General features: G+C 42.1%; 11 non-coding genes across 11 annotated transcripts; all 11 read left to right on the top strand.

Moving 5' to 3' along the window:
* The first annotated feature begins 267 nt into the window (after positions 1-267).
* On the top strand, positions 268-385 carry LOC130378594 (5S ribosomal RNA). Its single transcript, XR_008894790.1, has one exon. It is a non-coding gene; the product is annotated as a 5S ribosomal RNA (ribosomal RNA).
* A 521-nt stretch (positions 386-906) lies between these two features.
* LOC130378571 (5S ribosomal RNA) lies at positions 907-1,025 on the top strand. The gene has a single exon (XR_008894769.1). It is a non-coding gene; the product is annotated as a 5S ribosomal RNA (ribosomal RNA).
* A 529-nt stretch (positions 1,026-1,554) lies between these two features.
* Positions 1,555-1,673, top strand: LOC130378573 (5S ribosomal RNA). Its single transcript, XR_008894771.1, has one exon. It is a non-coding gene; the product is annotated as a 5S ribosomal RNA (ribosomal RNA).
* Positions 1,674-2,202: 529 nt separating this feature from the next.
* Positions 2,203-2,321, top strand: LOC130378572 (5S ribosomal RNA). Its single transcript, XR_008894770.1, has one exon. It is a non-coding gene; the product is annotated as a 5S ribosomal RNA (ribosomal RNA).
* A 529-nt stretch (positions 2,322-2,850) lies between these two features.
* Positions 2,851-2,969, top strand: LOC130378592 (5S ribosomal RNA). Its single transcript, XR_008894788.1, has one exon. It is a non-coding gene; the product is annotated as a 5S ribosomal RNA (ribosomal RNA).
* A 529-nt stretch (positions 2,970-3,498) lies between these two features.
* Positions 3,499-3,617, top strand: LOC130378569 (5S ribosomal RNA). The gene has a single exon (XR_008894767.1). It is a non-coding gene; the product is annotated as a 5S ribosomal RNA (ribosomal RNA).
* Positions 3,618-4,146: 529 nt separating this feature from the next.
* Positions 4,147-4,265, top strand: LOC130378581 (5S ribosomal RNA). Its single transcript, XR_008894778.1, has one exon. It is a non-coding gene; the product is annotated as a 5S ribosomal RNA (ribosomal RNA).
* A 528-nt stretch (positions 4,266-4,793) lies between these two features.
* Positions 4,794-4,912, top strand: LOC130378595 (5S ribosomal RNA). Its single transcript, XR_008894791.1, has one exon. It is a non-coding gene; the product is annotated as a 5S ribosomal RNA (ribosomal RNA).
* A 6,782-nt stretch (positions 4,913-11,694) lies between these two features.
* Positions 11,695-11,813, top strand: LOC130378585 (5S ribosomal RNA). Its single transcript, XR_008894782.1, has one exon. It is a non-coding gene; the product is annotated as a 5S ribosomal RNA (ribosomal RNA).
* Positions 11,814-12,331: 518 nt separating this feature from the next.
* LOC130378574 (5S ribosomal RNA) lies at positions 12,332-12,450 on the top strand. The gene has a single exon (XR_008894772.1). It is a non-coding gene; the product is annotated as a 5S ribosomal RNA (ribosomal RNA).
* A 519-nt stretch (positions 12,451-12,969) lies between these two features.
* LOC130378605 (5S ribosomal RNA) lies at positions 12,970-13,089 on the top strand. Its single transcript, XR_008894801.1, has one exon. It is a non-coding gene; the product is annotated as a 5S ribosomal RNA (ribosomal RNA).
* Positions 13,090-15,442: the final 2,353 nt, after the last annotated feature.

The raw sequence follows: 15,442 nt of genomic DNA, 5'->3' as shown, positions 1-15,442 counted from the left end.
GGACGTCAAAAAATCACCACCCATTCTCTGACACTTTAACCGTTAACCTTGGTTCAAACATTTAACATCACACGCACACGCAGTGTATTTCAGATAATTAATGAATTCAGATGTCACAATGATCGTTTACATGGATAAGGAGTCCTACTGAATCAATTACTGCCGTTTATATCTAACTAATGATTGTTTTTCTAAAAGTGTAACGTCGAGCCTCAGCAGCTTTCTCACTCCTACTGTATAAAACCTGGTTTTGCGCCTGCACTAATTGCTTACGGCCATACACCCTGAACACGCCCGATCTCGTCTGATCTCGGAAGCTAAGCAGGGTCGGGCCTGGTTAGTACTTGGATGGGAGACCGCCTGGGAATACCAGGTGCTGTAAGCTTTTTATTTTTCAACTCGAGCTCATTGACTCCGTGGCGTACCGTGACCTGATGTTTACTGCCAACCGCTTTGGAGGATTTAAGCAACATTACAAAAACTGACAACGTCTCTCAAAACTAGTTTTTGTGAAACATGAGGACAGTATAGTGATACTGCCAGCAGGGAGCACCAGAGAGCTGAACCGACAGTTGTACATTTCTTAAACTTTCACCAACACAAACACGCACGCTCACTTCAGATCATGGGAGGACGTCAAAAAATCACCACCCATTCTCTGACACTTTAACCGTTAACCTTGGTTCAAACATTTAACATCACACGCACACGCAGTGTATTTCAGATAATTAATGAATTCAGATGTCACAATGATCGTTTACATGGATAAGGAGTCCTACTGAATCAATTACTGCCGTTTATATCTAACTAATGATTGTTTTTGTAAAAGTGTAACGTCGAGCCTCAGCAGCTTTCTCACTCCTTATCTGCTACTGTATAAAACCTGGTTTTGCGCCTGTACTAATTGATTACGGCCATACCACCCTGAACACGCCCGATCTCGTCTGATCTCGGAAGCTAAGCAGGGTCGGGCCTGGTTAGTACTTGGATGGGAGACCGCCTGGGAATACCAGGTGCTGTAAGCTTTTTCTTTTTCAACTCGAGCTCATTTACTCCGTGGCCTACCGTGGCGTACCGTGACCTGATGTTTACTGCCAACCGCTTTGGAGGATTTAAGCAACATACAAAAACTGACAACGTCTCTCAAAACTATTTTTGTGAAACATGAGGACAGTATAGTGATACTGCCAGCAGGGAGCACCAGAGAGCTGAAACGACAGTTGTATATCTCTTAAACTTTCACCAACACAAACACGCACGCTCACTTCAGATCATGGGAGGACGTCAAAAAATCACCACCCATTCTCTGACACTTTAACCGTTAACCTTGGTTCAAACATTTAACATCACACGCACACGCAGTGTATTTCAGATAATTAATGAATTCAGATGTCACAATGATCGTTTACATGGATAAGGAGTCCTACTGAATCAATTACTGCCGTTTATATCTAACTAATGATTGTTTTTGTAAAAGTGTAACGTCAAGCCTCAGCAGCTTTCTCACTCCTTATGTGCTACTGTATAAAACCTGGTTTTGCGCCTGGACTAATTGCTTGCGGCCATACCACCCTGAACATGCCCGATCTCGTCTGATCTCGGAAGCTAAGCAGGGTCGGGCCTGGTTAGTACTTGGATGGGAGACCGCCTGGGAATACCAGGTGCTGTAAGCTTTTTCTTTTTCAACTCGAGCTCATTGCCTCCGTGGCCTACCGTGGCGTACCGTGACCTGATGTTTACTGCCAACCGCTTTGGAGGATTTAAGCAACATACAAAAACTGACAACGTCTCTCAAAACTATTTTTGTGAAACATGAGGACAGTATAGTGATACTGCCAGCAGGGAGCACCAGAGAGCTGAACCGACAGTTGTACATTTCTTAAACTTTCACCAACACAAACACGCACGCTCACTTCAGATCATGGGAGGACGTCAAAAAATCACCACCCATTCTCTGACACTTTAACCCTTAACCTTGGTTCAAACATTTAACATCACACGCACACGCAGTGTATTTCAGATAATTAATGAATTCAGATGTCACAATGATCGTTTACATGGATAAGGAGTCCTACTGAATCAATTACTGCCGTTTATATCTAACTAATGATTGTTTTTGTAAGAGTGTAACGTCGAGCCTCAGCAGCTTTCTCACTCCTTATGTGCTACTGTATAAAACCTGGTTTTGCGCCTGGACTAATTGCTTGCGGCCATACCACCCTGAACATGCCCGATCTCGTCTGATCTCGGAAGCTAAGCAGGGTCGGGCCTGGTTAGTACTTGGATGGGAGACCGCCTGGGAATACCAGGTGCTGTAAGCTTTTTCTTTTTCAACTCGAGCTCATTGCCTCCGTGGCCTACCGTGGCGTACCGTGACCGGATGTTTACTGCCAACCGCTTTGGAGGATTTAAGCAACATACAAAAACTGACAACGTCTCTCAAAACTATTTTTGTGAAACATGAGGACAGTATAGTGATACTGCCAGCAGGGAGCACCAGAGAGCTGAAACGACAGTTGTATATTTCTTAAACTTTCACCAACACAAACACGCACGCTCACTTCAGATCATGGGAGGACGTCAAAAAATCACCACCCATTCTCTGACACTTTAACCCTTAACCTTGGTTCAAACATTTAACATCACACGCACACGCAGTGTATTTCAGATAATTAATGAATTCAGATGTCACAATGATCGTTTACATGGATAAGGAGTCCTACTGAATCAATTACTGCCGTTTATATCTAACTAATGATTGTTTTTGTAAGAGTGTAACGTCGAGCCTCAGCAGCTTTCTCACTCCTTATGTGCTACTCTATAAAACCTGGTTTTGCGCCTGCACTAACTGCTTACGGCCATACCACCCTGAACACGCCCGATCTCGTCTGATCTCGGAAGCTAAGCAGGGTCGGGCCTGGTTAGTACTTGGATGGGAGACCGCCTGGGAATACCAGGTGCTGTAAGCTTTTTCTTTTTCAACTCGAGCTCATTGCCTCCGTGGCCTACCGTGGCGTACCGTGACCTGATGTTTACTGCCAACCGCTTTGGAGGATTTAAGCAACGTACAAAAACTGACAACGTCTCTCAAAACTATTTTTGTGAAACATGAGGACAGTATAGTGATACTGCCAGCAGGGAGCACCAGAGAGCTGAACCGACAGTTGTACATTTCTTAAACTTTCACCAACACAAACACGCACGCTCACTTCAGATCATGGGAGGACGTCAAAAAATCACCACCCATTCTCTGACACTTTAACCGTTAACCTTGGTTCAATCATTTAACATCACACGCACACGCAGTGTATTTCAGATAATTAATGAATTCAGATGTCACAATGATCGTTTACATGGATAAGGAGTCCTACTGAATCAATTACTGCCGTTTATATCTAACTAATGATTGTTTTTGTAAGAGTGTAACGTCGAGCCTCATCAGCTTTCTCACTCCTTATGTGCTACTGTATAAAACCTGGTTTTGCGCCGGCACTAATTGCTTACGGCCATACCACCCTGAACACGCCCGATCTCGTCTGATCTCGGAAGCTAAGCAGGGTCGGGCCTGGTTAGTACTTGGATGGGAGACCGCCTGGGAATACCAGGTGCTGTAAGCATTTTCTTTTTCAACTCGCGCTCATTGACTCCGTGGCCTACCGTGGCGTACCGTGACCTGATGTTTACTGCCAACCGCTTTGGAGGATTTAAGCAACATACAAAAACTGACAACGTCTCTCAAAACTATTTTTGTGAAACATGAGGACAGTATAGTGATACTGCCAGCAGGGAGCACCAGAGAGCTGAACCGACAGTTGTACATTTCTTAAACTTTCACCAACACAAACACGCACGCTCACTTCAGATCATGGGAGGACGTCAAAAAATCACCACCCATTCTCTGACACTTTAACCGTTAACCTTGGTTCAAACATTTAACATCACACGCACACGCAGTGTATTTCAGATAATTAATGAATTCAGATGTCATAATGATCGTTTACATGGATAAGGAGTCCTACTGAATCAATTACTGGCGTTTATATCTAACTAATGATTGTTTTTGTAAGAGTGTAACGTCGAGCCTCAGCAGCTTTCTCACTCCTTATGTGCTACTGTATAAAACCTGGTTTTGCGCCTGCACTAATTGCTTACGGCCATACCACCCTGAACACGCCCGATCTCGTCTGATCTTGGAAGCTAAGCAGGGTCGGGCCTGGTTAGTACTTGGATGGGAGACCGCCTGGGAATACCAGGTGCTGTAAGTTTTTCTTTTTCAACTCGAGCTCATTGCCTCCGTGGCCTACCGTGGCGTACCGTGACCTGATGTTTACTGCCAACCGCTTTGGAGGATTTAAGCAACAGACAAAAACTGACAACGTCTCTCAAAACTGTTTTTGTGAAACATGAGGACAGTATAGTGATGCTGCCAGCAGGGAGCACCAGAGAGCTGAACCGACAGTTGTACATTTCTTAAACCTTCACCAACACAAACACGCACGCTCACTTCAGATCATGGGAGGACGTCAAAAAATCACCACCTATTCTCTGACACTTTAACCGTTAACCTTGGTTCAAACATTTAACATCACACGCACACGCAGTGTATTTCAGATAATTAATGAATTCAGATGTCACAATGATCGTTTACATGGATAAGGAGTCCTACTGAATCAATTACTGCCGTTTATATCTAACTAATGATTGTTTTTGTAAGAGTGTAACGTCGAGCCTCAGCAGCTTTCTCACTCCTTATGTGCTACTGTATAAAACCTGGTTTTGCGCCTGCACTAATTGGTTACGGCCATACCACCCTGAACACGCCCGATCTCGTCTGATCTAGGAAGCTAAGCAGGGTCGGGCCTGGTTAGTACTTGGATGGGAGACCGCCTGGGAATACCAGGTGCTGTAAGCTGTTTCTTTTTCAACTCGAGCTCATTGACTCCGTGGCCTACCGTGGCGTACCGTGACCTGATGTTTACTGCCAACCGCTTTGGAGGATTTAAGCAACATACAAAAACTGACAACCTCTCTCAAAACTATTTTTGTGAAACATGAGGACAGTATAGTGATACTGCCAGCAGGGAGCACCAGAGAGCTGAACCGACAGTTGTACATTTCTTAAACTTTCACCAACGCAAACACGCACGCTCACTTCAGATCATGGGAGGACATCAAAAAATCACCACCCATTCTCTGACACTTTAACCGTTAACCTTGGTTCAAACATTTAACATCACACGCACACGCAGTGTATTTCAGATAATTAATGAATTCAGATGTCACAATGATCGTTGACATGGATAAGGAGTCCTACTGAATCAATTACTGCCGTTTATATCTAACTAATGATTGTTTTTGTAAGAGTGTAACGTCGAGCCTCAGCAGCTTTCTCACTCCTTATGTGCTACTGTATAAAACCTGGTTTTGCGCCTGAACTAATTGCTTACGGCCATACCACCCTGAACACGCCCGATCTCGTCTGATCCCGTTCAGGTGTGCAACCAGGAAGTGAGCAGTGAGCAGAGAGAGCAGGTGGAGAGAGCAGGTGGACTTTTTGTTTGTGCTAGATTTAAAGTGAGTGAGTGTGTTTTACTTTTTGTTTTAGTTTTTTTTATTCCCCCAGCAGCTTGCTGTTCGGGGGAACGTCTTTTTTGTTTTTGTTTGTGTGTGTGTGTTTGAATGAGTGACGTAATGGAGAGGAGAGAGCGAGTAGAGAGGAGTAGGACGGATCTCATGGCAACTGACAGCGGACCGGCAAGCACAACGACACAGAATATGGACAACGGCATGGAGCAGACATCGCCCAAGAACACCGACCATGGAAAGACCCCGACCACGAGCAGGATCATGGACAACGGCAAGACGCAGCAACCGACAAAGAACGCCGACATTGGAAAGGAAACGACTATGAGAAGGATCACGGACAACAGTAAAAGTACCTAGGAACTTCTTCAAAGCACAGATAAGAAATTTGAGAAGGAGCTTACCTTGGCGGTAGAGATCGTTGGAGATGAGATGGTGACTATGATGGAGCTTCTAAGTGAGGTTAAAAAAACGTGCGGGGTGGTGAATGGATGCCGTTTTAAAATGCCCAAAAAGTACGAAATAACAATGGACAATGTTGAAGGGAAGGATAAACTGTTAGATGGGATTAGAATAAAGAAGAGCACGGTAGTGGCAAAAGAAATTAGAAATGACGAATTAGTTGTATCTTTTTTAAACTTGCCGACGTACATTGTGGATGGTGTCATTCTTGCCAAACTTGCAGAATGGGGAGTTAAGGCAATCTCGCCAATTAAAAGAAGAATGTGGCCAGGAACTGACATAGCCGATGGAACCAGGTTCTTGAAGGTCCGGTTCACTGAAACAGTGAAATCGCTACCTTACACAACGAAGTTCGAAACACTAGAGGGGGGAGAGTACTTCCGCGTGATCCATGACAGGCAGATGAAAGTATGCAGATTATGTATAAAACCGGGTCACATCTTCCGAGAATGCCCAGAATTCAGATGTCACAGGTGTAAAAAACAGGGACACTATGCAAGGGAGTGTGTTCCAGAAGCAGCGGAGAGAGAGGATGTCAGCGTCGCGGAGGAGGTCAACGTCGCGGAGGAGGTCAACAGCACTGACGGCGAGGAGGAGGAGCCGGAGGACAGCGACGAGGACGACATGCAGACGGAGGGAGACCTAGGGGGCGTCCCAGAGAGCAGGGCGGAGACCATGGTGCAGAACCAAAGACGGCATCCCCTGAGTGACGTCGCAGCAGGAGACGTGTTGGGAGCTGTGGGGCAGGAGGAGAGCCGGTCCGGAGAGGAATCGAGTGGAGAGAAGGCTCCTCGCGAGACGACTCCAGCAGACGGAACCGGCAGCGTTGGGGTAAAGGAGCATGGAGATGGAAACCGAGACGAGAGGGAAACTGCGATGGACTTCATGATTATCGAGGATATTTCAGAGGCAGAGAGTGTAAGCAGACCGCAGAAGGAACGAAAGGCGGAGGAGACCACAAAGAAAAGAAAAGCTGCGCTCCAAGCTGAGGAGAAAAGGAGGAAGAGGGAGGAAAGAAGGACAAAATGAAGGTTGGGAATGAAACCGTAATTATGTGTTTAATGTTAAGCTTGATTTCATTCAACACAAATGGGCTAAGGAATCAAAGCAAATTTGGAAAACTATTAATTAAATGTAAAAATAATGACATGTTATGTCTGCAAGAAACGAACTGGACAGACCATATCATGAAAGATATAAAAACGAAATGGACAGACATTATGTATGCAAACCATGGTACGGATAAAGCATGTGGGGTAGCAATCCTGATAAAAAATAATACTGTAGAAAACCTCAAAGAAATCTACAAAGATAAAAAAGGAAGAGTCATAATCATAGAATTTAAATACAAAAAGATAGAGTACAGAATAATTAATATATATGCACCAAATATAGAAGCAGACAGGAAGGCTTTTTTTTTGGATTTAGGAAAATGGTGTGTGGGAAACTGTATAATAGTGGGAGATTTTAATTTAAAAAGTACAAGGTTGGATATGGCAAGAGGGAAGGAATTTAAAAATGATGCTTCAAGAAAGGTTTTTCTGAAACAATGGAGGAAAAACAATTAATTGATGTATGGAGAAACGAAAACCCAAACAGGAGAGAGTACTCAAGAAGGCAAATGGTAATGGGGGAATTAAAACAAAGCCGAATAGACTTGTGTATAGCACATCAGACAATGGTTAAATTTATAAAAAATATGATGTATAAATTCACATCATTCAGTGACCATGCAATCCTGTCAATAGAGGTTGGTACTGGGATAGAGAGAAGGGGAGGAGGAGTGTGGTGCCTAAACAGTACTCTCCTAGAGGAAGAGGGATATAGAAATAAAATAGTGGCCTGCATAGAGAATGGAAGAAAGAACATGGACATGTGTAGAAACAAGGGATTATGGTGGGAAAGACTGAAGCAAAAGATAAGGACAATAAGTATTAGATATGCAAAGGTCCGGGCTTTTATAGAAAGAGAGAAAATAAAATGTTTGAAGGATGAGCTGGCAGAAGAGGCAGAAAGAATTGATAAGGATCCAAAACATAGCATAGAAAAATACATGAAGGTGAAATCCAAACTGGACGTTTATGAACAGAATAAATGTATGGGGGCAATAACAAGGAGTAGGGAGAAATATGCGACGAAGGGGGAGAGATGCACAGGCTATTTTTTGGGATTAGAAAAAAGGAAACAGGAAAGGGTATATATTGAAGAGTTAGAAAATGAAAATGGAGAGATAATAAATGATTTTGTAGACATTATTGGAAATGTTGGGACATTTTATAAAAATCTATACAAAAAAAGGAAATGCAAAGAAGGAAGATATAAATACAGTATTAGGTAATATTAATAAAACGATAACAAATGATGAGAAAAGTATGTGTGATGACAACATCAAAGACATAGAAATAAAGGAAGCAATAATGTCATTAAATACCAATAAAAGTCCGGGAACAGATGGCCTTACAAGTGAATTTTATAAAACATTTATAGACGATCTGCTACCAATTTTAAACATACTTTATGCAGAGATGGAGAAGGAGCAGGAGATACCAGAGTCGCTGGCAACAGGACTAATAACGATCATATATAAAAATAAGGGAAGCAAAAGAAAACTGGAAAACTATAGACCGCTAACTGTACTAAACACGGATTACAAGATCTTAACAAAGGTATTAGCAAACAGAATAAAACAGCAGCACCAACAATCATAGCACCAACACAGGCGTATGGGATACCAGGGAGGGACATATCGGACATTATTTGCACAATAAGGGACACAATCGAATGCATGGGGAAGGATGGTGGAATTATTTTAAGTATGGACCTTAATAAAGCCTTCGATAGGGTTGAGCATAGTTTTTATTTTGCACATTAGAAAAATTGGTTTTGGGCAAAGAATAATCAACTGGATTAAATTATTGTACAAAAATGCAAGGAGTAGGATAAAAATAAATGGAGCTATAACAGATCCTTTTCCATTGGAAAGATCTGTGAGGCAAGGGTGCCCGCTATCGGCAGTACTTTACAGCTTAACTGCAGAAAGTCTCGCGGAAATGATAAAGAATGATAAGGAAATAGAGGGGATAAAATTGCCAAATGGGGGTGAAAGCAAAATACAGCAATATGCTGATGACACCACATGTATGGTAAAAAATATGAATAGCGTGAAAAGGATAATGGGAAAAATGGAAATATATGGGAGAGCAGCAGGGGCTAAAGTAAATATAGACAAAACTGAAATAATGTACGTCGGAAATATAAACCAAAATGATTGTAACATACCTTTTAGAGTTTCAAATGATTATATGAAAATATTGGGGATAAATATGGGAGTGAAAGAAAAGGAGGCGAGAGATGAGACATGGAATGGGGTAATAAATAAAGTGAAAAACACATTAAATGCGTGGAAGCCGAGGAGATTGAAATTAAAGGGGAAGGTTTTAGTGGTAAATGCATTAATACTATCCCAGATTGTCTATGCCTTGACTGTGATAGACATGCCAGAGTGGGTGCACAAAGAGCTAAACGGCACAATTACAAATTACATTTGGGATGGGAAACTGGCAAGAATAGCACAAAAGACACTGATAGGGAAATATGAAGAAGGAGGATTGAAATTGGTGGACTTGAATATTAAGAAAAAAGCAATACGAATAAAAACTGTTAAAAAGTATCTGTATGATAGGGTTGATTATGGATGGAAAAATGTTTTTAAGGAATATTTATATAAAAATGGAAGATGTGAAGAAAACGGTCTAATAATGATAATGAAAAACTCCATGTATGAGAAAGTGCCTAGATATTATAAAGAGGTGTTTGATGCATGGGGGAAATACAGAATAAACATTAAATATGAATGCACAAAATACAGTCAGGTAATAAATCAACCAATATGGTGTAACCCATTGATAAAAATGAACAATAACATGCTATGGGATAAAAAAATATTTTATTCTGGACTAACACAAATAAAACATTGCCTATATGAATTCATACCTGGGTTTCTAAGATACCAGGCTATAATAGACACAGTTAAGGAGTATGATGAAGAAATGAACGAAACCACTACTGTAAATATGTACGATAAAATAAAAGAAAGCATACCAATAGATTGGGTGAGGCAAATAGAAAATAACGTGGTTATAGAAAGGAAAATAACGTTCCCCGAGTTATATATAGAAAATAATGGGGAAAAAAGGCCACTAAGGGATTCAAAGGTAAAGGACTACTACAAAGCGCTGATCCAAAAGGAATTTAAGGAACCTGCATCGGAAAAGGTTTGGGAAAAGGTGTTCCCAGGTATGGAAGGAAATCAAATATGGAAGCAGTGGAATGTAAGCAAAAATAGTATAGAATGTCAGGATCATGATTTAAATGACGGCACAACAGACTGTACACAAATGTGGTGATACACCAAATAAATAAGGATGTAAGAAGGGAGTGCGATATATGCAAAACTGATCCGGAGACATTAATGCATTTGTATTATGAGTGTGACAAATTGAAGATCTTTTTCATGAAGCTAAAGGAATTCTTGCAGGAGAACTGGGGGAAGCAGTATTTTGAGGGAAAGGACTGGAAAAAACATTTCTGTTTGGAGTATGGGAAAAGAAGGAGAAAGTAAACATAAATATGATAAACTATGTACTAAGTCATGCTAGATATGCTGTATGGCTAAGAAGGAATCTAGCGCATTTTGAACAAAAAAATAATATCTGTCTGGGCCTACTTTGTATCAGGGTTGAAAAAAGACATAAGTTTAATTTTTAAGTATGAAAAGGAAGAATTTCAACATTTTGTTAATGGATGCAGTTTCATTTCTGTCAATGACAAAGGGAAACTGATGTATAAGATTGAATAATGCATGGCAGGAGGACCTATTTGTTGAAATGCTGATGTTATTGTTTACTTTTATTTTATTTATTTTGTGATTTTACATTTGAATTCAAGTATATGTTTTTTCCCCTCTGTGTAGATTACGCTTGTATATAAAATCTGATTTATTTTTATAATAAAAAAAAAAAAAAAAAAAAAAAACACGCCCGATCTCGTCTGATCTCGGAAACTAAGCAGGGTCGGGCCTGGTTAGTACTTGGATGGGAGACCGCCTGGGAATACCAGGTGCTGTAAGCTTTTTCTTTTTCAACTCGAGCTCATTGACTCCGTGGCGTACCGTGACCTGATGTTTACTGCCAACCGCTTTGGAGGATTTAAGCAACATACAAAAACTGACAACGTCTCTCAAAACTATTTTTGTGAAACATGAGGACAGTATAGTGATACTGCCAGCAGGGAGCACCAGAGAGCTGAAACGACAGTTGTACATTTCTTAAACTTTCACCAACACAAACACGCACGCTCACTTCAGATCATGGGAGGACGTCAAAAAATCACCACCCATTCTCTGACACTTTAACCGTTAACCTTGGTTCAAACATTTAACATCACACGCACACGCAGTGTATTTCAGATAATTAATGAATTCAGATGTCAAAATGATCGTTTACATGGATAAGGAGTTCTACTGAATCAATTACTGCCGTTTATATCTTACTAATGATTGTTTTTGTAAGAGTGTAACGTCGAGCCTCAGCAGCTTTCTCACTCCTTATGTGCTACTGTATAAAACCTGGTTTTGCGCCTGCACTAATTGCTTACGGCCATACCACCCTGAACACGCCCGATCTCGTCTGATCTCGTAAGCTAAGCAGGGTCGGGCCTGGTTAGTACTTGGATGGGAGTCCGCCTGGGAATACCAGGTGCTGTAAGCTTTTTCTTTTTCAACTCGAGCTCATTGACTCCGTGGCGTACCGTGACCTGATGTTTACTGCCAACCGCTTTGGAGGATTTAAGCAACATACAAAAACTGACAACGTCTCTCAAAACTGTTTTTGTGAAACATGAGGACAGTATAGTGATACTGCCAACAGGGAGCACCAGAGAGCTGAACCGACAGTTGTACATTTCTTAAACTTTCACCAACACAAACACGCACGCTCACTTCAGATCATGGGAGGACGTCAAAAAATCACCACCCATTCTCTGACACTTTAACCGTTAACCTTGGTTCAAACATTTACGTCACACGCACACGCAGTGTATTTCAGATAATTAATGAATTCAGATGTCACAATGATCGTTTACATGGATAAGGAGTCCTACTGAATCAATTACTGCCGTTTATATCTAACTAATGATTGTTTTTGTAAAAGTGTAACGTCGAGCCTCAGCAGCTTTCTCACTCCTTATGTGCTACTGTATAAAAACTGGTTTTGCGCCTGCACTAATTGCTTACGGCAATACCACCCTGAAAACGCCCGATCTCGTCTGATCTCGGAAGCTAAGCAGGGTCGGGCCTGGTTAGTACTTGGATGGGAGACTGCCTGGGAATACCAGGTGCTGTAAGCTTTTTCTTTTTCAACTCGAGCTCATTGACTCCGTGGCGTACCGTGACCTGATGTTTACTGCCAACCGCTTTGGAGGATTTAAGCAACATACAAAAACTGACAACGTCTCTCAAAACTATTTTTGTGAAACATGAGGACAGTATAGTGATACTGCCAGCAGGGAGCACCAGAGAGCTGAACCGACAGTTGTACATTTCTTAAACTTTCACCAACACAAACACGCACGCTCACTTCAGATCATGGGAGGACGTCAAAAAATCCCCACCCATTCTCTGACACTTTAACCGTTAACCTTGGTTCAAACATTTAACATCACACGCACACGCAGTGTATTTCAGATAATTAATGAATTCAGATGTCACAATGATCGTTTACATGGATAAGGAGTCCTACTGAATCAATTACTGCCGTTTATATCTAACTAATGATTGTTTTTGTAAAAGTGTAACGTCGAGCCTCAGCAGCTTTCTCACTCCTTATGTGCTACTGTATAAAACCTGGTTTTGCGCCTGCACTAATTGCTTAAGGCCATACCACCCTGAACACGCCCGATCTCGTCTGATCTCGGAAGCTAAGCAGTGTCGGGCCTGGTTAGTACTTGGATGGGAGACCTCCTCAGAAGCCCAGGTTGCTGTAAGTAGTGACGGGTGTCACCAAAAAGAAAAAAAAAAAAAACACGCCCGATCTCGTCTGATCCTGTTCAGGTGTGTAACCAGGAAGTGAGCAGTGAGCAGAGAGAGCAGGTGGAGAGAGCAGGTGGACTTTTTTGTTTGTGCTAGATTTAAAGTGAGTGAGTGTGTTTTACTTTTTGTTTTAGTTTTTTTTATTCCCCCAGCAGCTTGCTGTTCGGGGGAACGTCTTTTTTGTTTTTGTTTGTGTGTGTGTGTTTGAATGAGTGACGTAATGGAGAGGAGAGAGCGAGTAGAGAGGAGTAGGACGGATCTCATGGCAACTGACAGCGGACCGGCAAGCACAACGACACAGAATATGGACAACGGCATGGAGCAGACATCGCCCAAGAACACCGACCATGGAAAGACCCCGACCACGAGCAGGATCATGGACAACGGCAAGACGCAGCAACCGACAAAGAACGCCGACATTGGAAAGGAAACGACTATGAGAAGGATCACGGACAACAGTAAAAGTACCTCGGAACTTCTTCAAAGCACAGATAAGAAATTTGAGAAGGAGCTTACCTTGGCGGTAGAGATCGTTGGAGATGAGATGGTGACTATGATGGAGCTTCTAAGTGAGGTTAAAAAAACGTGCGGGGTGGTGAATGGATGCCGTTTTAAAATGCCCAAAAAGTACGAAATAACAATGGACAATGTTGAAGGGAAGGATAAACTGTTAGATGGGATTAGAATAAAGAAGAGCACGGTAGTGGCAAAAGAAATTAGAAATGACGAATTAGTTGTATCTTTTTTAAACTTGCCGACGTACATTGTGGATGGTGTCATTCTTGCCAAACTTGCAGAATGGGGAGTTAAGGCAATCTCGCCAATTAAAAGAAGAATGTGGCCAGGAACTGATATAGCCGATGGAACCAGGTTCTTGAAGGTCCGGTTCACTGAAACAGTGAAATCGCTACCTTACACAACGAAGTTCGAAACACTAGAGGGGGGAGAGTACTTCCGCGTGATCCATGACAGGCAGATGAAAGTATGCAGATTATGTATAAAACCGGGTCACATCTTCCGAGAATGCCCAGAATTCAGATGTCACAGGTGTAAAAAACAGGGACACTATGCAAGGGAGTGTGTTCCAGAAGCAGCGGAGAGAGAGGATGTCAGCGTCGCGGAGGAGGTCAACGTCGCGGAGGAGGTCAACAGCACTGACGGCGAGGAGGAGGAGCCGGAGGACAGCGACGAGGACGACATGCAGACGGAGGGAGACCTAGGGGGCGTCCCAGAGAGCAGGGCGGAGACCATGGTGCAGAACCAAAGACGGCATCCCCTGAGTGACGTCGCAGCAGGAGACGTGTTGGGAGCTGTGGGGCAGGAGGAGAGCCGGTCCGGAGAGGAATCGAGTGGAGAGAAGGCTCCTCGCGAGACGACTCCAGCAGACGGAACCGGCAGCGTTGGGGTAAAGGAGCATGGAGATGGAAACCGAGACGAGAGGGAAACTGCGATGGACTTCATGATTATCGAGGATATTTCAGAGGCAGAGAGTGTAAGCAGACCGCAGAAGGAACGAAAGGCGGAGGAGACCACAAAGAAAGAAAAGCTGCGCTCCAAGCTGAGGAGAAAAGGAGGAAGAGGGAGGAAAGAAGGACAAAATGAAGGTTGGGAATGAAACCGTAATTATGTGTTTAATGTTAAGCTTGATTTCATTCAACACAAATGGGCTAAGGAATCAAAGCAAATTTGGAAAACTATTAATTAAATGTAAAAATAATGACATGTTATGTCTGCAAGAAACGAACTGGACAGACCATATCATGAAAGATATAAAAACGAAATGGACAGACATTATGTATGCAAACCATGGTACGGATAAATCATGTGGGGTAGCAATCCTGATAAAAAATAATACTGTAGAAAACCTCAAAGAAATCTACAAAGATAAAAAAGGAAGAGTCATAATCATAGAATTTAAATACAAAAAGATAGAGTACAGAATAATTAATATATATGCACCAAATATAGAAGCAGACAGGAAGGCTTTTTTTTTGGATTTAGGAAAATGGTGTGTGGGAAACTGTATAATAGTGGGAGATTTTAATTTAAAAAGTACAAGGTTGGATATGGCAAGAGGGAAGGAATTTAAAAATGATGCTTCAAGAAAGGTTTTTCTGAAAACAATGGAGGAAAAACAATTAATTGATGTATGGAGAAACGAAAACCCAAACAGGAGAGAGTACTCAAGAAGGCAAATGGTAATGGGGGAATTAAAACAAAGCCGAATAGACTTGTGTATAGCACATCAGACAATGGTTAAATTTATAAAAAATATGATGTATAAATTCACATCATTCAGTGACCATGCAA

The sequence above is a fragment of the Gadus chalcogrammus genome, unplaced genomic scaffold, assembly GCF_026213295.1.
Source record: "Gadus chalcogrammus isolate NIFS_2021 unplaced genomic scaffold, NIFS_Gcha_1.0 GACHA089, whole genome shotgun sequence".
Taxonomy (NCBI): Eukaryota; Metazoa; Chordata; class Actinopteri; order Gadiformes; family Gadidae; genus Gadus; species Gadus chalcogrammus.
Note: the sequence above shows the minus strand (reverse complement) of the source record. Positions and strands in the feature narration are given on the sequence as shown.